Raw genomic sequence first — 23,608 nt, 5'->3', positions numbered from 1 at the left:
GTGGAGCGTTAACTGGAAATGTCCTCTGACCACTACGCCAGCACGCTAGAGTCACACCTTCCCATGTTCATCAGGGAATCGAGGAGGGAGTCAATTACCCCTCCCACCCAATCAGTCAACCTCAGCCACATGTGGGGTCGGGGGCAAAGGATATACAAGCCAAGAATGCCAAGAAGCACCTCTCTCACCATTTTGTGCGGCTGTCGGGAGGTCACGGATCTGTATTTGAAAGTGAACTTTACAGCAGAGCTGTAAATGGAGGGTGCCCACTCTTCTGTAAATAAACCCCTACCCTATGCTCTGTTAGCAAGCTCAATAAACTAGCTAGGATTTTCACAAAAAAAAAAAGAAACGAAAAGAAAAAAGTAATAAAGAAATAAAGAAAAGAGCTAATGGAACCCTTCATTATTCCACCAAAATTGATCCCATGTTGGCAAATCATTTGGTCTTTGATTTTTTCTTCTCTCTTTTTTGGTCTTTTTGTGACAGGATCTCCCTGTGACCTCAGCTGGCCTGGAGTTTTCTGTGTGGACCAGACTGGCCTTGAACTCACAGAGATCTGCTGGGCTCTGCCTCCCAAGTGCTGGGATTGAGGACATATACCACCATGCCTGCTTTAGTTTTTGATTTCTTATCCCTACTCATGGTTTCTTTATATATATATATATATATATATATATATATATATATTGATGTAATCTGCTTCAAGTTGTTTCTGGAAAAATGTGTTTAAAATTGCCTCTCCTTGGAATAATAAAAATATTCTTTAAAGAAATTAATTTTTAAAAATCTCGGGGCTAGAGAGATGGCTCAGTGACTAAGAGCTCTGGCTGCTCTTGCAGAGGACCCGGGTTCGATTCCCAGCACTCACATGGCAGCTAACAACAGTCTGTAACTCCAGTTCTAGGGAATCTGATACCCTCTTCTGACTTCCACAGGCATTGCACAACATGGGTGCACCTACCTACATGCAGGCAATACACTCATACACATGAAATAAAAAGGTAAAAAAAAAGATTGAAACCTCTCTGCTCATAGAGGGAATTGGCAGAGCAAGGCCTTGGATATGTGGGCTTCACTCTGTTTGAGGTCTGACTTATTTCAGTGTCTCCTTAGGCCCTGGATGACAGATAGTACTTCACCTTGAGTTTCTACCCCTATCTAGGAAAGAACAAAAAAAAACCACTCTTCTCAATGAGATTCTTTTTCATTGCTAAGGATGAACCTATCTTTTCAGCCGTGGATGTGCATATTCATAGGTGTGTGGTCACGTGTGTATACACGCTAATGGTGTAGAGTTGTAGACATTATGGGAAAGTAAAGATCTAGTCCCAACTTCTGTTGCCAGTAAGACAAGAAATGAGGGCAAGGCACTCTGTTTCTCTGTGAAAGGAAGGCTCTGTATTAGATTATAAAGCATCCCCACTTGACAGCTGTTGTCTTTATTGCATCTCATTCTTATGTGGGTACAGAGAAATCATTCTGTAGTGTAGGACACGAATGAGAAGATACATAATGCTGCCGTTAGTGGAGACTGGTTGGTAATTCCTTGAATACCATAAAGGCCTATAATGATAGCTGATGTGTGTTTTATTGTTGACTGTGTCAGGAGCTGTTCTAACACTTTAGATGTTTTGCAGGTTAATTCATAGAAACACTCTATGAATTAATAATCACGCCCATCTTAAGATAGGGAAACTGAGTCTCAGAGAAATAAAGTGACTTTCCCAAGATCATATATCCAAGAGGGATGTAGCTGGGACTTGGGCCTAGGTGTTCTATGTCCTATACCTGTACCCTGGCCCCCCCTTAGTTCTGGGACTATGTGTGCATTATTCCCTGCCCTACCCCTTCCCTCCCAGGACAGGGGGAAAATAAAAAGAGCTGGGTTACTGAATGGGAAAAGGTGCTGGGAAAAGGTACTGGTTGTGAGTGAACTCCTTTGCTTGGGAAACTTCCAGAGCAGGCCTGCCAAGGCAGCTCTGAGCAACCAACATCCTGAAGGCATCTCAGAATGCAGCCCTGTTTGGAGTGTGCTCAGCCGGAAGGGGAGATTTAGGCTTGCTGGCCCCTGTAGGCTTTTTCCAGCCCTAAGGATCCAATGTTCCCCCTGATTCCTAGAACCGTTTGTTGGCTGAATGAGAAATGTTTATGATAAACCACAGCCAAATGACCAAAGGTGACAGGAACCGTACATTTGGCCTGATGTTTATCTTCTGGCCCAGCCAGTGACAGGCACCTATTTACTAGCATTTGCACAGCTGCACAGGGCTTGCCCCATCAGTTTCCTTTCTTCTTACTCACAGCTACTGTAAGCAGGGGTCAGGGAATGTCGGGGAAGGGAATCTGCCCATCTCTAGAGTGCTATTGTGGCAGAAAGCCAAGGGGGTCTTAGGACCGCTGAGACTCTAGCCCTCCAGGCCCTGTTGTCTGGACTAGAAAACCTGGCGGTCCACACATTAAGAGCATGGATTTTCCAACTATTTTTCTAGCTAATCCTGTACATGCTCAGTCTATTTATTTATTCTTTCAATGCACATTTTTCAGTGAGCACCCATTGGGTAGTAGATTTGTGTTGGGAGAGGTAAAAATAACAGTGAATACCTGTCCCTCAAAAGCAGTGGGAAATGTGGGTAGAGGCAAATCAGCAAGGCTGACCATTCTGACTTAAAATTTAGATATTTAGATTCATTAATTTTTATTTTATGTTGATGAGTGTTTTGCCTACATGTATGTATGTGCTCCACATACATACAATGCTCACAGAGTCCAGAAGAGGGCGTTGGATCCCCTGGAACTGAAGTTACCAGCAGTTGTGAGCCACCATGTAGAATGCTGGGAATCAAGCCTGGATCCTCTTCAAAAACAGCAAGTGCTTTAAACTGATGAGCCATTCCTCCAGCCCCTGCATTTAAATTTTTTCAAATGTCACATTAAAATGTATTTACATTGATTACTGAGGGCACCCCCTTAAATTTTGCCTTCAAGAGTAAAATTTCTCTTTCCACGTTTCCAGCTGGTCTTGCCACAGCATGGGACTGGACAAACATTGCCCTGAAGCCTGGGGAAGGGCCCAGCTGCACGTTGGGTCACTTCTCTCAAGACTTTATGACGTGCCTCCTGTACATGTGTCTGCCATAGTCCCGTCACCCAGGAAAGACAAGCGCAGGCTCCATGGAGGAATCCATGCTTGAGTCAGACATCCAAGCACTCTTGGATCCAGAACTGTCCCAGAGGCCTTGCACCTCCCATAGGGCAGAGCTCAGCAGAGATGTGGAGAGCCCCGCCCTAGAGATGCTTCCAGCAAGCAACTTAGCATTACAGTAATGAGGCAAGTCTTCCACAGAGCCTTCCTCTGCCAGGAATCCAAATGGGCTGACAGCGGGGGCTAAGGACGGGTGATTATAACAGAAGAAAACACACAAGGGGCTTCTGAGTCCAGACTGACTCCCAAACTGGGGCCCCATGACTCAAAATTCTGGGCACCGAGCTGGGCAAGGAGCATTTCAATGGTGTGTGAGGAAACCCTTACGGTCACTGCAGCTGCCCCTTGCCAGAACTCCAAAACAACCACTGATTGACACCCACACAGAAGAGGCAGGAGGCTTCCCTGAGTGGGTGTGGCCTGGGGGCTTCTACAAGGGCCTGTTCATTGAGTCTCTTGGTCATCATCACACAGCGGCAGATAATTTCTGTAAATGCTGGTGGCATAAGAGTGGGAAGACTCAGCACTCCCCAGCCAGAGCAAAGATGCATCAAATGCTTGCCCACGTCTCTGTAGTTGCCTCTTCTCTTCTAGCATTCGTGGGCAATGGTGTGTCATGAGACAAAGTCAATGAAGCTTGGGGACCAGCTGATTTCCTACCAGCTGCCTGTGCAGCTGAGATTCACACCTAGGTTACTTATCTTGGTAGGTTATAAGACTAATGGAGGGAAAACAAGAAGAAGCCAATGGATTGTCAAGAGCGTGACAGACAGTGAGACTCAGGTAAGACTCATGACACCCGGGTCAGTTAAGATTCTGGATAGAGGAATAAGTCCAGGCTGTTGAGATGACTCAGCAGATAAGGGCACTTGCCACCAAGCCTGATGACCTGAGTTTGATCCTTGGAACCTACATGGAGGAAGGAAAGAATCCTGCAAGTTGTCCTCTGGCCTCCAAATGTGCAACGTGGCACCTGCACACCCACACACAAATGAACGAATGAATGAATGAATAAATAAAAGTAATAAAATATTCTAAAAAGAGTGACTTTACTTTTATTAGTAATAATAATAATTACTATTTGAGACACGACATCATGTAGCCCAGGCTGGCCTCAAACTTGCTAGACATCCAAGGCTAGCCTTTAACTCCTGATCTTCTTGCCTCCACCTCCCAAGTGATGGGATTACAGGAGTGTGTCACCATACCCAGCTAAGGACAAATAACTTCTTAGTGTGTGTCCCAAATAGTGCATGGGTGCAAACACACACTAAACACCACCTGCTGCTACACTGGGTCTCTCTACTTCTATTTTCCACATCTGGCAACCTGACACTAGGATTAGGAAAGACTGAACAATAAAGGAGAGCAGAGATCCTGAAAATAAGCCTTGTGAAACTTGAAGTCTGGTTTGAGCTAAGTCTGTAACCCACTTCCCCAGTGTCATCTGTAAATGTGGGATGGTTTTATTGTAGGGGAGAACAGAAGGTTATGAGTCCAGTCTGCTGCTACATAGTGGATGAACCCTGAAGACTTTATACTGACGGAAACAAGCCAGACACAGAAGCACAGACAGAGTGCCTCATGGAGGCACTTAGAACAGACCAGCCAGTTCACAGAAACAGGAAATGATTGCCAGGAGTTGGAGTGAGGGGGCAATTGAGATCAGTGTCTTTGGATGTATTAGTTACTTTTTTGTTGCTGTGATAAAATACCACTAAGGCACTTTATAGAAGAAAGAGTTTGTTTTCACAGTTCCAAAGGGCTGAGTCCATCATAGCAGCAAGTGGCAGCGTGGTGGTAGGAGCAGGCAGCTGATAGCTCACACCTCGAACTGCAAACCTGAAGCAGAGAAAGCAAACTGCAAGTGAGGTGAGGTTATGGACTCTTAAAGCCTGTCCCCAGTGACGTTCTTCCTCCAGCAAGTCCATGAAGGCTCTAGTAGCCTCCCCAAACAGCACCACCAACTAGGGACCAGTGTTACTTGAGCCTATGGGGGACAGGGTTGAATTTCTCACTCAAACCACCACAACAGGGTGCAAAGTTTAAAGCATTTTGGTGAAAAGTCATGGAGAAGAAGAATACTGATGGTCACACTCATCGTGTGCATATTCAGTGCCACCAACTACTTGCATTTGTCAGCACTGTGATACTACAATGAAATACCTGAGGCAGGTAACTTACACAGAAAAAGAGGTTTCATAGCTCACAGTCTTTGAAGTTCAAAGTTCAAGATTGGGTAGAATGTGTTGATTTGTCCTCTATTGGTTGGTAAGGGCAATGGACCATGATGGGGACCTACACTAGCAAATGGCCACATGCCAAACAGCAGCACAGAGAAAGAGGGTGGGTAGGACTTGATTCTTTCCAAATAATTCCCTACCAAGATGGTCTCAGGCCCTAGCAATCTGAGGTCCTCTTGGTAACCTCACCTCCCAAAGTTTCCTCTATCCACAGCACCATGAAATCAAGCTTCCATCCCAATGGACCCTTGGCAGACACACAATCTATACCCAGACCATAATTTCCTTAGAGTTAAAATGGTTAAAGTAGTATAAAGTTTCAGCCAGGCATAGTGGAGAATCTCACCTAGGCATACAGGTCCAGCCTGAGCAAGATAAAAGATTCCACTTCTTAAAAACATTAAATTCTATATTATACATATTTTATCACAATTAAGCAGGTTGCTGTAGCCAGCTCGTAGCTGGTAACCTCAGCCATGAGACATAAGAATCCTAGATGCAGCAGACCCTCCTCATGCCTGTTGCTGGGCCAGGAACTCCATGCTGGCCAGAACAAGAGAGGCTGAAGCAACTCAGTGTCCACACACTGTGGACAGAGGCTCCAGGCATCTCCAGCCTCCATGAGAGCTCATCCTTTTGCCTTACAGGAAGGGGAACACCAGCCTCCAACTCCCTCACTCCCCTCCACCCTTCCTGAAATGAGCTAATCTCCAAAAGGGGCCTGCAGGCTTCTCAGAAAGATGGTCTATAAATACAACATCTTCTTGGGAAGTAGGACTCCAAGGTGATGGGCAGAGCACCAGAGGCATCCAGATGGGGGAGGAAGGGTCCTAAGGTACTTAAATTTAGCCTGGGCCACTCGGCTGAGGTCACTGACCGCCTCACCCCTCTGGCTATCTCTAGAAAGAACCATTTGGAGAAAACGACACATTCTTTGTGCTTCGGGGATTGTCCATCCCCACTGGCAGCCAGAAACATCATGGATTAATGTGGGGGTTTGGATACTCGGTGTGAATTTTTATCAGAACTTTTGGCACATTCCCCGGGTCTTTGCTTCAGGCACCCAGGCTTTGCTAAATTCAGACCAGACAGAGCTATCTGCTACTCAGACAAGCCTTACAAGGAAGCAGCAGGACCAGGCCAGGGAAGGCAGTGAATCATATGGTACCAGTTCTCCATCTTCTAGAGTAGCAGGATCCACTTTAGCAGCTCTCCCCCTGCCACTCCAATAGCACCTTAATAAAAAAAAATACTATCGTGCCATCTTTGCTATGCACAATAAACTTATGATTGGTACAGCTTACCCAAGCACACCATTTCACATGTTGGTTGTTAGTCACAGCCTTTAACTGCTGCGCTATCCCTTCAGTCCCAAGTACATCATTTTAAAAAATAAGATTTTTTTAAAAATTGTGCTTATGTGTATGTATACATATATGTGGGTTGTGGTGACTTGAATGAGAATGTCCCCCATAGGCTCAAGTATTTGAACACTTGGTCCCCATTTGGTGGCCTTTTTTGGGGAGGGTCATGGACCCTTTAGGAGGTGTGGCCATGCTGGAGGAAGCACATCACTAGGAGGCAGGCTTTGAGAGTTCACAGCCTTGCCCACTTCTAGTCGGTCTCTGCTTCCTATGCCTGCTTGAAGATGTGAGCTCTCAGTTTTCTGCTCCAGCTGCCTCCAGCCATGCCTCCCCACCATGATGGACCCTTATCACTCTGGAACCATAAGCTAAATAAACTCTTCCTTCTATAAGTTGCCTTGGTCATGGTGTTTTATCACAGCAACAGAAAAGTAACAAAATACATGGGTGACCACAGAGGCCAGAAGAGGGAGAAGATGATGGATCTCCTGGACCTGGAGCGATGGGTGGTTATGAGCTGCCCTACATAGGTACTAAGAACTCTCTTAACTACTGATAACCCTCTAGCCCCATGTGTGTCATATTTTAAAAGTTACTATAAAGCCTTAACTGTAAGAGAAAGGAAAGTGCTTGACACACTCTGTGTTCCAGTGTTCAGACGCTCAGATATAGCCACATTACCACACAGTAGAAACTGGGTGTGGTGGCACATTCCTGTGATCCCAGTCAAGAGATTGAGGCCTAAAGGTCTTGAGTTCCAGGCCAGCCAAGGCTACAATCTCAAACAACAATAAAAAGACAGTGGATGTATTGGTTGCTTTCCAGTGCTGTGATAAAATGCCATGGCCAAGGCAACTTATGGAAGAAAGTTTATTTGGGTTTACAGTTCCAGAGGGGTAAGAGTACACATCATGGCAGGGGGTGGGAGATGGCAGCAGAAACCAAACCTGACAGCTCACATCTCCAATGGCAAACAGGAAGCAGAGAGGGTGAATTGGAAGTGGGGCAAGGTTAGGAACTCCCAAAGCCCACCCTCAGTGACACACTTCCTCCAGCAAGGCTCCATCTCCTAAAGATTCCATGACCTCCCCAAACAGCACCACCAACTGGGGACCATATACCAAATGTTCAAACACTTGAGCCTATGGGGGACATTTTTCATTCAACCTACCACGGTGAAGTATCCAGATGTTCATATGGAGTTGCAATGGGCACATCTGGATTTGAGAGCCACAAAAATGTACCTTTTTTTGACTTCTGAAATAAGGGTTGAGTGTGTGTATGAGAGAGAGAGAGAGAGAGAGAGAGAGAGAGAGAGAGACTGTGAACATGGCATTGTGGTTGCACTGATAAGTTCGTACTACCCTGCCACTAGCATAGTATGATTTTCTGAAACGGTAAATAAAACAAAGTATAACCTCCCCTCCCCCATTCACATTCTAGTTAGAAAGTTCAGGGCACAGTGACCTAACAGAGGGAAACACACTGCCTCCTGAGAGGCAGGATTTGACTCTGGCTCACATTTAAAAACAGGTGTTTCAGCTACACAGCAATCTGAAAGCTGAGCAGAGCAGAGCAGAATAATACTTCATCGTGGGGACTGCCCTGCACATTACACAAGCCTCTAATCAGTCGCCTCTGGCACTTACCATCACTGTTCAAGATCACTGTGACAACCAAACACCTTCCCAAAGTGCCCTAATGCTCGCTTGAGAGCTCTTGCATAGCAGATCTGAAAGCACCCAAAACTTGGTGAGCTATTTCTCTCCCTGGCGTCACTGAGCTTCCTTTCCTTTAATGCAAAGAAAGGGACAGAACCACTATTGCTGCCTTGCTCTGTGGAAGACTGGGTTAGCCAGACGAGTCCACTGTGAGACAACCCAAGGGCAATCATACCAAGAACCCACTCTGTTTCTTGCTCCTAGAGGGACCAAAACTTCAAGAAACTCTTCTCAGCATGTGGTCCCATCGGACCTACCACCTATGCTGTGAGTCAGCAGGGCAAGGAGTTAAGCCATGCCAAAGAGATGAAATCCAGAAAGCACACCTGACTGACTTCTAGCAACAGTCTCAGTCCTGCCCTGGGCATATCTCCTGTCCAGCCCCCCAGTGCTGTGTAACCATGTCATATCATGAGGTGGACTAAGGGATGTGTCTACTTGATTAGAATGAAAATGTGTATAACACAGGCTCCTTCTGTCTCTCTCTTATTCACTATTTTTCATAAGCATCCCACTATCATTTTAAACTAGTAAATGGAATATATATATATATAGAGAGAGAGAGAGAGAGAGAGCAAATTACCAGCTTCCTTGCTTCTAGTCTTTTATCTTCTTTTAAAAACATTTTATTTATTATTTTTATGTATATTAATGCATTGCCTCCATGTGTGTAAGTGCACCTGTGTTGTGCAATGCCCATTGAGGTCAGAAGAGGGTGTCAGATCCCCTGGAACTGGAGTAACAGACAGTTGTTAGCCAGCACGTGGGTGCTGGGAATCGAACTTAGGACCTCTGCAAGAGTAGTCAGTGCTCTTAACCACTGATCCATCTCTCCAGCCCCCCTCTTTTATCTTCTTTACAGGATTCTCCTCATGTCATGTCATCCCACTTGGTGCAAACACCATCAGCAGCTTGTCACTGTCTACAATGTAATTTTGAGCTCCTTAGCTTGGCTGTCAAGTTCTGTCATCAACTCCTGTTTCTCTGTACATTCATCCCTGTATGCCATCCACACACCAAAGAGCTTATTTCACTGTGGCTTGTGGCCCACATGGAGTCATGTGACTGAACATGGAGTTGTGAAAAAATTGGCACCAATAGTAGATTCTGAACATGCAATAGCTAAAAATTATTGCAAAATCAAACATAATGAATCCAAGGTATGTCTGACAGTGCTTGGCCATGCTGAATTGTACAATTACATTGTAGCCTTGGTACTGAAAATTTAATACATTTTGCACTGCTAGTGACAGTGAATGCTGTGTGACACAGGTTAGGCTTAGATGCAAGACTGCTGTGTCAGAGCTGGAGAGATGGCTCAGCGGTTAAGAACACTGGTTGCTCTTGCAGAGGACCTGTGTTCAGTTCTCAGCACCCACATGATGGCTAACAACCATCCATAACTCCAGTTACAGGGGTTCCAGCACTCTCATCTGGCCTCCACAAGCATTGCATGAATGTGGTGTACTTACATACATGCAAGCAAACATTCATATAAAATAAAAATAAATAAGAGACTGCAGTGTGCTGTGAACTGAATGTTCTACTGCACATACAGTTTTCTACTCATGTAAACATAATGATTTAATTATAGAAAATAAAGACGTGATATTTTCCTACTCTCATTCTTTAGCGTGAATCCAGTTAGTGCACTTTTGGACTGTATTGTGCTAGACAGACAAGTACAATCATCTCATTAGTATGCAGATTTGATTTCACCTTCAGTGAATGCTAAGATTATTTCTGTTCTAGTTGATTTCTGTTGCTGTAAGAGAACACTCTGACCAAAAGCGACTTAGGGGAGGAAAGGATTTATTTGGCTCACACTTCTGGGTCACAATGCATCACTGAGGGAAGTCAGGCCAGGGTCTGAAGCAGACGCTTGAAGCAGAAATCATGGAGGAATGTTGCTTACTGGTTTGCACAGGCTTGTGTTTAGTTAATTTTCCTTTACAGCCCAGGACTACCTGCCTAGGGATGGTGCCACCCACAGTGGGCTGGGCCCTTCTGCATCAGTTAATAATCAAGACAACCCCCCACAGGCAAGTTTACAGGCCAATATGATCTAGGAAATTCCTCAATTGAGGCTTTCCTCTTCAAATGATTCTAGATTATATCAAGTTGACAATGAAAGCTAACTAGGACAACACCAACAAGTTATTTTAAATTTCCTTATGATTTATTATCAGTAAATATTTGTATACCTGTTTTACATATTTATAAACCCTGTTTTAAAATATCCTGTGCCACTTGCCATTAGTGCTCATATTAGCTCACTATAAGGCTTAGTAAAGTACAGAGTTGCTTGAGACTCAAAGAGACTATGCATTTACATATATTGGTCTTTTTGAGACAGGATCTCCCTGTAGCTCCAGCTGCCTGGAACTTGCTCTGTAGACCAGGCTGGCCTCAAACTCACAGAGATCCCCCTGCCTCTGCCTCCCAAGTGCTAGGATTAAAGGCATGTGCCACCACGCCCGGCTCAATGTATATTATTTTATTTAATCTTCACAAGGACTTATGAGGCAGGCACTGTTATTGTCCCCATTTTTATGGAAGAGGAAACTGAGGCCCAGATATCTTACTCAGGACTAGGAAGCTCTTGAACAGCACACCCAAGCTGTCTACCCCTGAAGTCTACACTCTCCAGGCTGAATGCACTTTGTGTTTTGATACCTTGCTGGGGCCTCAGCATGGGCTTGAGCTCTTCAGCCTATACTGTTTTTTCTTGCTGCTCTTTATTCATGTGTTCCCAGCCCTTCCTCAAGTCGTACCAGAATCTCCACTTAGTAAACCACCTTGTACTCTGAAAGTTCAAATGGATTCCAGTTTTAAGCATCCCTGCCTGGCACACAAGTCACTGAGCTCTTTCTAGGTGAGGCATATGATCTATCTGTTCATTCTTAAATTCAGCATCCAAGTGTGTGGTGGTAGTCCTTCTTAGACACTAGTGATGATCATTAGTAAGGAAATAACCGCAAGGGGGCAGTACCAGCAGCTTTCCCAAAGGATTGTCCTCACTGTCCCCTGGGAGACAGGTAGTATGGGTAAAAGGCCTTTTTGGCTAAGGGGCAAAGGAATCTGAGTTTTGAAAAACTGAAATGTTTCAGAAAAATAGTCATCTTTGTGAAGCATGGGAGGAAAACTGAAAGATAGAAAAAGAACAATTGTTTGGAAGTTTCTAGAAAGTCCAGAAAACATGGGGAAATCTAGTCCTTCCTGCTACAGTTTGTCCGACCTTATAAAACATTTACATTTTTAGTTCCCTAAATACAATTTTATCAACTAACCAATAAACCCACAAGTCATTCTGTAGGGTTTTGGAAAGCATGTATCTGTAAAGAAGGCTAAAAACAATGCTGTTTTCTATAATTCTTCACTTAATTTGCCTACCTCTCTCTTCCTTTCTTTTTAGTTGCTGCCTATGAAGTTAAAATGTTCTAGAATTAGATGGGGCAGGGCCAGACATGGGGTGCATGCCTTTAATCCCAGCACTGGGGAGGCAGAGGCAGGGGCATCTCTGTGGGAGCAATAGTATTTCTGGTTTACAGTCAGCCTGGTTTACATAGTGAGTTCTCCGGCAGCTGGGGCTACAGGGAGACCCTGTCTCAAAAAACCAAAAACATCCGACAGGGCTTCACGGAGATGAAGACCACAGGACAGCGAGAGGAGGCACTATGGGGCTGCACTGTAGAATTTATGGGAGTCACTCTTTTGAGGCTCCCTGGTGAATGGACACAGGGCTGCTCCGTGATTCCTACCTGTAAAATCCCCAGGCAGGAGAGAAGCACGGCACTATTCAGAGTGAAGGGCAATCTGCCGCTCATCTGGGCTCCATGTATTCCTGGAGTTTGTGAGCACTCAGGAACCTCTGCGTATTTCCCGGGGATCTGGCATGTGCCACACGTTAGAAAGCGGGTGATGGAGGGCCTGCCCGATACCACTGCTTAGAGAATGCAGAGAAAAGCTGTTCTGGACTGCCGGTTTCTGTTGGGGGAGAGTGGAGGCTGGAGGGATGGCTCAGCACTTAAGAGCACTGGCTACTCTTGCAGAGTACCCGGGCTTACAACCCTTGGTAACTCCAGTTCTGACCTCCACGGGTGCTTCATGACATGGGTGCACTTACATGCAGTCAATACACTCATACATAAAATAAAATAAACCTTTAATCCCAGGCCCCCAGGAGGCAGAGGTAGGTGAATCTCTTTGTTTCTTTTTTGTTGTTGTTTGGGTTTTTGGGGGGTGAGGTTGTTTGTTTGTTTGTTTGTTTGTTTGTTTGTTTTGAGACAGGGTCTCCCTGTAGCCCCAGTTGGCCTGTATTCCCTATGGAGACCAAGCTGGCCTCAGAACTCCAGAGATCTGCCTGCCTCTGCCTCCCAAGTGCTGGGATTAAAGGCATGTGCCACCTCCCCCAGCCATCAATCTTTGAAATAGAGGTCATCCTGGTCTACATAGTGGTTTCCGGGTGGTCTGGGACTAGAGAGACCCTGTCCAAAAAAAAAAAAAAAAATCAACTAAGGGGTTGGAGCAAAAGAGAGGATGAACTGACTAGGTCCCGGATGCTGTAAGCAAGGGGTCTTCAGATGTGGAGGGCTTCTGAGCACTCTGAAGCAGTTCCCAGAGAGAGGAGAGGGAGAGAGAGAGAGAGAGAGAGAGAGAGAGAGAGAGAGAGAGAAAGAGACTGTTTTAGGCCCAGTCAGAAGCCACAAAGCCATCTTCTAACAGGCTCACTCAGGTGAGCGTCTGTTCTCACTTTACCTTTTCCTCTTGGCCAGTATCCAGCACTCCAGGGAAGATGACTGAGGGAGAGAAGAAAGTGACCATAATCTTCCTTCCCCCTTGCATCTGGAGTTGGGAAGAGAGTCTTAAATGAAGACCAAAGAGTCTTAAATGAAGACCAAGGTGGTTCTGTTACCTGAGTTTATTATTTCTGAGCTGTCACTGAAATGACCTTGTGGCTTTGCAATTAGCTGTGAGGAGCCAGACAATTCTCCAGACTGCCTGGTTTTGCGTCCAAGGAAACGAACTTCACGGACCAAATTTAAAAGGAGCCATAAGAGACAAAAATAAAATTGCTCTGCAATATCACCCCTCAGCTGTGCTTATCCATGTACTAAATTAGTTTCATGTATGAACGGCTGAAGGAAAATACAACAGCAATAGCGACCTTTGGGCAGTGAAATTGTTAGTGATAGATTATTATTTTTTTTAATTTATGGGTGTTTTAGCCAACTTTCTGGCTTGGTAACACATTCCCTGAGATAAATCAAGTTAAAGGAAGAAAGGTACATTTTGGCAGGGCTGTTAATCCGTTGTACCCCATGGGGGAAGCATGTAGAGGGGGAGGAGGAAAAGGTCCTAATGGCCCCTTCAAGGGTACATCCAATGTCACTTTTTTCTCCCATTAGAACCCCCCCCTTTTGTGTTAGAGGCAGAACCCAGGGCCTTGTATAGGTTAGGCAAGTGATCTACCACTGAGCCCACACCCTCAGCCCAAGATCCATCTTTTAAAGGTGTTGTCATCTCTGAATAGTGTCACAGGGTGGTGACCAAGCCTTTAGCATAGGTGCCTGTGAGGACATTTAAGATTCAAACCATAATGCTGGAGCTTTCAAATTTTTCTGTCAAAAACAAGTCTTAATTTTATAATCTTAAAGAAATGAAAATAAATTGCAAAACTAGAAAAAATAATGAAATGGCATCTGATAAATGTGAAAGGCTCCAAATATTTCCTTAGAAAACTTTCTCTTAAAAAGATTAACTCATAATGTGATTTTACAGTGTAATATTTCCTAAGGGACAGTTATTCAAAAATAAAAGACTGTTGTTTAAAAAAAAAGAAGAAGAAAAGAAAGTCTTTTTTAAAAAAGAATAATGAAAGAAAATTATGTAGGAGGATATACTATTTGGTTTGAGTTCAGAAGAGAAGTCCTGTTGGCCTGGGATGGGGTAGGAGGAGGGAGGCACAAATAATTGATGACTTATGGGGATCACATGATCCCCATATGGGAATGTGATGAATGATGATGAGGACGGAGAGAAAGTGGCTATTCAAGTGTCCACCTCTCTTCCCCTTGGCCCTGGCCTCTCCCAATGGTCCATCTGATCTGGATCATTTACTTCCATGTCCGCTTTCCAACCCTACACTCTGGATAGACCTTGAGAACCCACTGCCCTTAACAGTGCCCAATGAGGCTTTCACTGGTCTGGCATTTCCATGCCAACATTGACAATGGCATCTGTCTTAGTGTGCTTTTTACTTAGGGAGGAGGAAGGGTTTATTTCAGCTTACAAGTTACAGCCCATCATTGAGGGAAGCCAAGGCAGGAACTCGGGGCAGGAATTTGAAGCAGAAACCACATAGGAACACTGCCTACTGACTTGCTTGCTCAGCTAGCTTCTTTATACAGCCCAGATCCAATTGCCTAGGGATATTACCGCCCGCAGTGGGCTGGACCCTCCTACATCAATTAGCCATCAAGAGAATGTCCCCACAGAAATGCCTGCAGGCCAATCTGATGGAAGAAATTCCTCAACTGAAGTTCCCTGTTTCCTAGTGTGTCAAGGTGACAACTGAGATCAGCCATCACAGTATTCGAAGTGCCCCTCTTCCACCTTTCCTTCCCAGACTAGGTTTCAATGTGAGAGTCTTCCTTATGAGACAAACTAGATAGGTGTTACACTGCAGCACAGAGCTTCTCAATCTTGGCCCTACTGTTATTTGGGACAGAGTGGTTCTCTGTGGTGGGGGCTATCTGCACATTGTGGGGTGTTCAATAGTAACCCTAGCCAGTTCCCCTTAGAGGACAGTAGCAGTCATCAATTATTTGTGACAAACAAAGTCATCTTTAGATAAGTCAAGACCACTGCCTTAGATATAGCTGTCCATCCCACGTACACAAAAGTACAGAGCCCCTGACTTCCATGTATTTTTGATGACAGCAGATCTCTTCAGAGATTCCTTTCTGGAATGTTGTTAAAATGATTTCAAACATGAGGTCATATTTCCCTAGATGGCAGTGAAACTCTGTTACAGATTGTACTCCTTCAGCCACCAACCCATATGTGGAAGCTCTAACCTCTTATGTGACTGTGTTTAGATAGGAGTCTTTTTTTAATGGTCTTTTTGAGACAGGGTCTCCCTGTAGCCCCAGCTGTCCTGGAACTTACTATGTAGACCAGGCTGGCCTTGAACTCACAGAGATCTGCCATATATTGTTATTTTTATTTTATGTGTATGAGTATATTGCCTGCATGTATATAAGTGCACCTGTATCCCACAATGCTTGCAGGTGTCAGATCCCCTGGAACTGGAGTTACAGATGCTTGTTAGCTGCCATATGGGTGTTGGGAACTGAACCTGTGTCCTCTGCAAGAGCAGCCAGTGCTCTTAACAACTGTGCCATCTCTCCAACGCTATATATAGTTGTTTTTTATTTTTATTTTTTTGAACAGGGTCTTACTATGTAGCCCTATCTGGCCTGAAACTTACTATATAGACCAGGCTGGCCTGGTACTACATAGAGATCTGCCTGCCTCTGTATCCTGAATATTGGGATTAAAGGTGTGTGCCATTGTGCCTGGAACCTTCCATACTTTGGTTGTATGACTTTTTTAAACTCGAGCATTAAACTCTTTTTTTTGGGGGGGTGGGTATATCCAAAGATTTTTTTTGTTAAAATATGTATTTATTAAGAAACACCTTTGTCAGGCATGGTGGTGCACGCCTGTAGTCCCAGCACTTGGGAGGGAGGCAGAGGCAGGCAGATCTCTGTGAGTTCAAGGCAAAGCCAGCCTGGTCTACATAGTGAGTTCCAGGACAGCTGGGGCTACAGGGAAACCCTGCTTCAAAAAGACAGAAAAAAAAAAAAAAAAAAGAAACACCTTTGTCAACTGAGAATTTTGCAAGTCTTGGAGTTCCATTCTGAGCATCATTTCCTCCTGCAGAAGACTGTAGGAGAACCTGGATGTGGTGGCACACACTCTTAAACCAGCACTTGGGAGGCTGAGGGAGGAGGACCTTAGTTTGAGGCCAGCCTGGGCCATGAAACCCTGCTTGTCTTGGCAATTAGGGAGACAGAAACTGGAGAATACAGGACGGAGATTCTGAGTATAGACAGATTACATAATATTCCTGTGATGTCACAACAAAAAAAGCTCAACATCCGTGATGTGATTGTTCCTTTGCACTGTGTTTCTTTTTTTTTTTTTTTTTTTTTTTTTTGTTTTTAAGGTTTGAGGAAAGGGGGACTGGAGAGCTGGAGAGATGGTGCTATGGTTAAGAGCACTGGCTCCTTTTGCAGAGGACCCAGGTTTGGTTCCCAGCATCCACATGGCAGCTAACAACCAACGGTCCATAGGTCCAGTTCCAGGAGTTCCAGCACCCTCTTCTGGTCTCCTTGGGCAGTGCATGTATGGGTGCACTTCTATGGTGGCAAAATATTCATACACACAAAAATTTTTTAAAAAATTTAAATATTTAAGGAAAAAGAGAATGAATGTTCTGCCGTGGAGTATCTGTTTATCAGATGAGACAGGAGGGCCCTTTTGACTGTGTTCATTTCAGCACCTGTTTAGTCCAAGAGGTGCAAAATTAGGTACATGTCCTGCCGTGAGAGTGGGAAACTGGCTTCTTGCTGGCCCATGTAGAGCACATGTGTAAGACGGAGAATCTGAGTTCTCCAGGGTGTGTCTCAGATAATGGTTCCTGAGGCTTAGATGAACATGATTCCCACTGTGAGCAGCATTCTGGAGTCAAGCTGCGATTGAGATGGTGGCTTTGACATCTCTCCATTCCTGACCACTAGTCCATCCAGCCACATCTCCTCTAGCTTGAGATATTCCAGCTGGAAACTTCCAAGTTGCTCTTACCTCCCACAGGCTCTCCTAAGTTACTTTACATAATATTATTTCAGTGTTCTTTCTGAACCCCCTTCCTGGTTTTGTTACTTAAAGTCACCAAGAGCCTCTCACTGTTTTTTATATTAAAATTCAACTCTGTGAAAGGGACCAGACGCAAAGAATACATATCATATGATTGTTTTATATGAAAAATCTGGAAGGGAGCAGAGCTGTGGAGAGAGAACATAGGTTCAGGGATGGCCTGGATGGAGAGGGAGGGGTGTACTGGGAAGGGTCACAATGGAAAATGAAAATATTTTAAATAATGAATAGTGGTGGTTTGCACAACTTGGAAAGTACTCAAAACACAGTAAATTATATATTTGGAAAGCTTGAGGTAGATGACATGCAAAATATTTTTAAACATTTATGATTTTATTTTATGTGTATGAGTATATTATTGCCTGCATGTATGTAAGTGCACCATGTCGTGCAGTGCCCTTGGAGATCAGAAGAGGGCATCAGATCCCATGGAACCGGAGTTACTGATGGCTATTAGCTGCCACGTGGGTGCTGGGAATCCAACTGGGTCTTGTTCAAGAACAGCCAGTGCTCTTAAGCACTGTGCCATCTCTCCAGCTCCCAATATGCAAAATTTTGAAAACTTCAAGAACTTTGACTTCACTTGGCATGGTAAGGAGTTTGTGGGTATGATGGTTGGAGTCTCAAGAAGAGGACACATCAAGAAGACAAACAGAAAGTCCACAGCAGTTTCTCACCACCCATCTCCAGCCCATCTCCTCTTACTTGGTACCTGTAGTAATGGCCACATTTTAGATGGCGAAAGGTGTCCTGTTCTTCCCTCTCTCCCTGGTAGCCCCACCTTCAAGCATCTCCTGTGTTCCTCTCCAACAACAGTCTGTCTCCCCTGCTTTCCAGTCCTTGGCTGCTCCCTGGAATCTGCCTGACACCCTTCAGAGCACAGGTGTCTCTGAGATGGATTCTCTTTTCCACCTATGAAGTCAGCCTGTTCTACACTTCCCTCTCGTGCTCATTGTGCTTTGCTGTAGTTGTTCAATGTCTGCCTTCCTTGCCAGCCTGTAAACCTATGTATAATTTATCACAGAAACATTCCAAGGACCCAGTGTGGTTTCTGACACACAGTGGAAACTTATAAATATGAATTGCATGAATAAATTCAGGAACGGGGTGCTGAGAACCACAGAGCTCTTTCAAGATTATATACTCATTCAGAACCCAGTACTGCTCAAATGAAGGCATGTGTTCATCCCCCAGGTCATGTGGACAGGAGGAATTATGTGGGAGAGGGAGTGGCTGGGGCATAAACATGGAACAGAGCTTACAGAACTGAGGGGGAATGATGACCCAGGAAGGGGATGTGTGAGGGGAGGGACTTAAGTTCCTTGGTCCTCATCTTCTTTGTTTAACCTATAGGGAGATTTTACAACAGACAGAGGCTCCCCTTGCTCAGATGTTCTATAACTCCAGTCCTCTTACCAGACAGTGCTTTTTCCATGTCAGAATCTCCTGGGTGCATGCTATAGATGTGGACTTCTGGACCCTGCTGAGGCCCCATCAGAGTCTCTGGAGTGGGGCTAGGGAATCTACATGGCAACAAGCTCTTGAGTGGTTTTGTTTAATGCACGTTTGTGAGAGGATGGGTGAGGTCTACTGTGAGTCTCACGTATCCCCCAAACACAGCCCAATTCAGGGAAGAAGGGCTCAATAAGAAGTCCTTGATGGATAAATGAAAGAGTGAATGAGTGAATTCCATAGGTAGGGAAATTAAATGCTTCTGTCTGACTTCAACTAAGGCAGATAGGAAGAGGGCTGTGGCCTCCCTTAGGGCATTTGGTCACATCTTTACCCCTTCTCAGTCAAATGCCCATTTTATCACAGAGCCAATGGACACAGCAAATCTCACAAGGTTTTCCTGCCTTCGTCGTCCACAGCATCAGGAGCCTATACTTTTTCCCCCTTCCCTGGCTCCCAGACAGGAGGTAGAGAAGTTAGAAATTAAAAAAGAATCGACTACAATTCAGAGATTTGTTGTCAGTTTTAGTAGGAGGGGTGGAGTCAAACAGTTTAGAGAAACGTATAAAAAGACCTTTTACTTCTCGCTGGAACATGATATAGTTTGTGCATAGCACATACATATTAAAAAAAAAATAGAAGCATCACATTTCACAAGCACATGACTGAACAGCTTCCAGTTTTCCTAACTGCTGCACTCAAACTTGAGGACAGCTTTGCACCAGGACCCAGCCCAAGGTCCTTAACAATGAACTGAAAAGAAACTGTGTCTGAGGCTGGGATTTCAGTAGTTCATGAGGTATGCAAACATGGTTCTGTGTTGGCTATCTGCATGCTGTTCTAGAATCAGGATGTGGTTGGGCATAGCTGCCCTCCTCCTACTCTTGAAGAAGTACCATCCTTTCAGGTGTAAGCACAGCTGGAATACTTTTACGGATTCTTCTAGCCTGTCCCCAACATCCCTGTCTTTGGTGATTTTCAGGTGCATGACAGGAGTGGCTGGTTCCTTGTGGAAAGAGAGAGAAGCAAGGAGCAACTAATACAGATCCACCATGTGGACTGAGTTGTCACCTTCTCCATGACAAGTGGCTTCACATTTTTCTTGGAATAGAAAGATAAAGGAGTTTTCTCGCTTAAATCCATCCAAAAAGGGACAGAGGAGAATAGTGAACAGAGAAGCTGTGCTGGAGTCTTGAGGGCCAGCAGTCATATATGGTAGCTGTGTTTGCCCCAGCAACCATAGCACAAAGTGGCAAAGGCACAGACGTCAGGCTCCAGAAGGAAGGAGAGCTGCAGTTCTCCAGCTCTGCAGCTTCCACGCCCTCCCATCCTCAGACCTTGCACAGAGTGAGAACCTGGAGACTGTGTGGTCTCAGGACAGGAAAGGGGGCTGGAGCCCACAGGAGAATTCCAAACTTCACGGGACAGGACTGGGGATAGGAAACGATTTCAGGCCTAGGTTATTGACCTGGTGATAAGCTTATATGTCTAAAAAGGCGTTGGGTTGTCCCCTGGTTCAGACGGCAAGAGAAAATGTGATTTTTCTTTAACCACAGAATGGTTCTGATCAAGGGTTTAGAACATGCATGAGGGTAAATTCATCTTTTGGAGGTACTGTGAAGGCTGGAGGCTGGCAAGGGCAATGATAGGGTATTGATTATCAAATTACACAGTGTCTTCCAAAGGAGGCTAAAAAAATACATGAGAAGTGGAGGACAAAAAGGTACCACAAGGCAGTAAAACAATGAAATAATCACAGGCAATATCTTAAAGAAGGCATTTGGAATTTCCTGGTTTCCCGTGAGAGCTGTCCATTGCCCCACAGAGGATGAAGACTTTACAGGGTCCTGAGGTTCCCCACTTGTTTCTGACCTCACCTCCTGCTAGCTAAAAAAGTTCATCCTCAAGGGCATGCAGACCTGCTATTTACCTCTTTATCAACTGCTCTTGAAGAAGGAATAGGCCAGTCTGTTGGTTTTAGGAGCCCCAAGTGTGCACCAAGCTGCCAGAGAGGGTTCGTGATAGGAAAGAGGCCAATCAGCAACGCAGCTCTTCAAACCTGGATCGTTGTTCAGGATTTGGTGGAGGGGCACACAAGCTGCTCTTAGTAAGAAAGCGGGATGCATCTTTCCTACCTCTGGCAACATTTGCCACAGCCTTTTGGATGTGATGGACTGAGGGCTGAGTTTAGGACTCTCCACCCCTGTGCACAGCAGCAGGAAAGACAGGGTCAGCAGTGCCTATCACTGATCTCATTCTATCCTTGTCCTTTAACCCCCATCTTAGATTGGCTTTGACTTGTGTCAAGCCTAAGTCACTTCAAGACAAAGAGGAATCTCTTGAGAGAATTATTTTGCATGAGAAAAAATGAAAGTCAGCCATGCATTTCTAAATCCAGGAGTGTTGTTCAAAGTGTTGAACTGATGTGGCAAAAGCCTGGGGTCAGTTAATGATGCCTGTCTTCTGATAATCGATGCCAGTCATTGGAAATCAGTGTGCTGGCATTGCTACGGTGCAGCCGAACATCAGGATGGCCCCACACAAAGCATTTTAGGGTTTCTGTTTCTTACCCCTAGCATGAAAAGTAAGGAGGGACATTTGATGGAACTGCTTGTCAGGATTTGAACAACTTTGTGGGCATCACAAAAGAGGCAGGAAAGATTTGTCAGGCCAAGGGCTTGTAGATTCTCTAGAAGACTGTCTCAGCTCATAACTTATGACCTTTAAGATCCAGAGAGGAAGACAGGGAAGGAGGGGAGACAGTTGATTTGAGACCTAAAACTTTCTCTCCTATCAAGATCACAGCCCAGCCATCTGCATAGCCATCCTGTGCCACAGTTCTGGCAGAAATGGCCGCACCTAAAATTCCAAGTACCTCCATTTCTGATATGCCTTCTAAAAAGACTGATTACACTGGAAAAGATGTCTTAAAGGAGAAGTAGCTTTCTCTTGTCTCCCAGACGACTTGCCCTTCAAGGCTCCAGCAGTTAAGATGAACCAATTTTCTCCCCTTATACCTGATCTGAGACCCAGCTCCTTCCCGTTGCTGATGCCCACATGAGCCTGAGCACCTACCATCTGTTGAATCTTATCTTGCCTTGCTTGGCCTTTTCCTCTCAACTAGGACATGTCCACCCTGACACTTGCAAGGCAAAGGAAGCCACAATGATGTTTCTCCCTTGCATTGCCAACCTCCATCTTCAGCTCAGAGTCCCTGATCTCAGATCTATCTATAGAGGGATGCATCTATGAACAGAGAGGTATGTTGAGGATGAAGGTATTTGCAACAGATGAGGGATTGTCTTGCAGGCCGGGGCTCCCAAGAGAAGCAGAGGGTGTCAGGTCATTTTGTAACATATGCCGAAAATATTTGCACTCTGATATGGCTCTCTCTGGTGTCAGATTTAGGAACATTCCAACCGTTCAGGAATCTGCAGGCTCTAGGCAGACCACATTTATAGTCACTTGGGGAACCTCAGTTTTAAATGCGCTCAAAGGACAGGAGACAAGAAGACATTGTAGAGCAAGGAGACGCTTGGGCTTGGCTGCCTGAATCCCAGGATTAGCACACCTCTCCTACTGTAGGGAGGTAGAGGGGGCACACACTGTCGGTCACGGTGCCCATTTTACAGCATCCAGGACGCAGGGTGTATGCGAGATGAGGTCGAGCAAGAAGGAAGTGAGAGTATCAGATGGGAACTTGGGTGAGTTTCCTGGGCATAGTTGGAGAGGAATCACCACTCAGAGTCCAAAGCCTCTGGACTTCCTTCGTGCCCTATTTTGCACACTCCCCTTCCTTGCCAGAGAGGTTGCCATTATTAGGATCCTTGTCATCTGAGGTTAAAATAAGATCTGGTTCAAAGCGAGGAAATGTTACGGGCAGGCAGCCTGGCTCTTGCCAATTCTTGGAGCCACACACAGCTCTGAGCCCTTTGGGCAGAATGCTCTCCGGTGAACAGACAGTCCCTTCTGCCTCCAACTGTCCTAGACACTGATCTAACAATTTTTTCCAAAAAGGGACGCCCCCTTCCCCACCAGCTTCCCTGATAATGCATCTCAGTGTCTCCAGAGCCCCAGCAGGTGTGAAGTTCAGGGTGCCCGATCACTCTTTTTCTCTGGTTTGCAGTCAGATCCTATACCCCTCACCCTTCCTTCCTACGCTCGGAGGACAGCTGCTCACTGCCACCCAGGCAGCCCATGCACTTAGCAGCCTCTGAATGGAAAGATGATCAGGAAGAGGCATAATGGGGAGTGGGGAGCACATCAGCCCTACTGATTGCACAAGTGATGTTCTGGTAGGCAGATTCCTGCAGCAACCATGCCAGAAGAAAGAAAGTCGATGCTTTGAAATGCCTTTCCTCTGAAAATCTTCACAAAGATGTGTGGATAGGGGTGGGCACACACATTCTTCCACTCTGGCTTTTTCCTGTGCACAGGGTCACATACCACAAGTGTCATCTATCTATACCATGTCTCCTTAGGTGAAGTCAAAGCGCAGGATCCATCGCTTTCCCAAAATGCCAGCCACAACCCCTCACTCGAGTGGGTTACACACCATGCTGTCCAGTGGCCAAGGAAACCAACTCTGTTCTTTTCAGGCACAAGATAAGCCTGACCCAGAAGTCACAGGATACAAGGGGAATTTCTTGTGCAAAATGCCAGTAGAAAAGATGCAGCTGT

The 23,608-nt window shown here is 45.2% G+C and overlaps 1 protein-coding gene across 1 annotated transcript in view; it reads right to left on the bottom strand.

Moving 5' to 3' along the window:
* Positions 1-23,567: 23,567 nt before the first annotated feature.
* Positions 23,568-23,608, bottom strand: part of Fgf6 (fibroblast growth factor 6) — a 13,595-nt gene continuing 13,554 nt past the window's right edge. The window contains exon 3 of the mRNA XM_008825461.1: positions 23,568-23,608. This exon is cut by the window's right edge and continues 210 nt beyond it. The gene's annotated coding sequence lies outside the window, so the exon portion shown is untranslated.

Source organism: Nannospalax galili, unplaced genomic scaffold (genome assembly GCF_000622305.1).
Source record: "Nannospalax galili isolate Female #2095 unplaced genomic scaffold, S.galili_v1.0 scaffold589, whole genome shotgun sequence".
Lineage (NCBI taxonomy): Eukaryota > Metazoa > Chordata > Mammalia > Rodentia > Spalacidae > Nannospalax > Nannospalax galili.
Note: the sequence above shows the minus strand (reverse complement) of the source record. Positions and strands in the feature narration are given on the sequence as shown.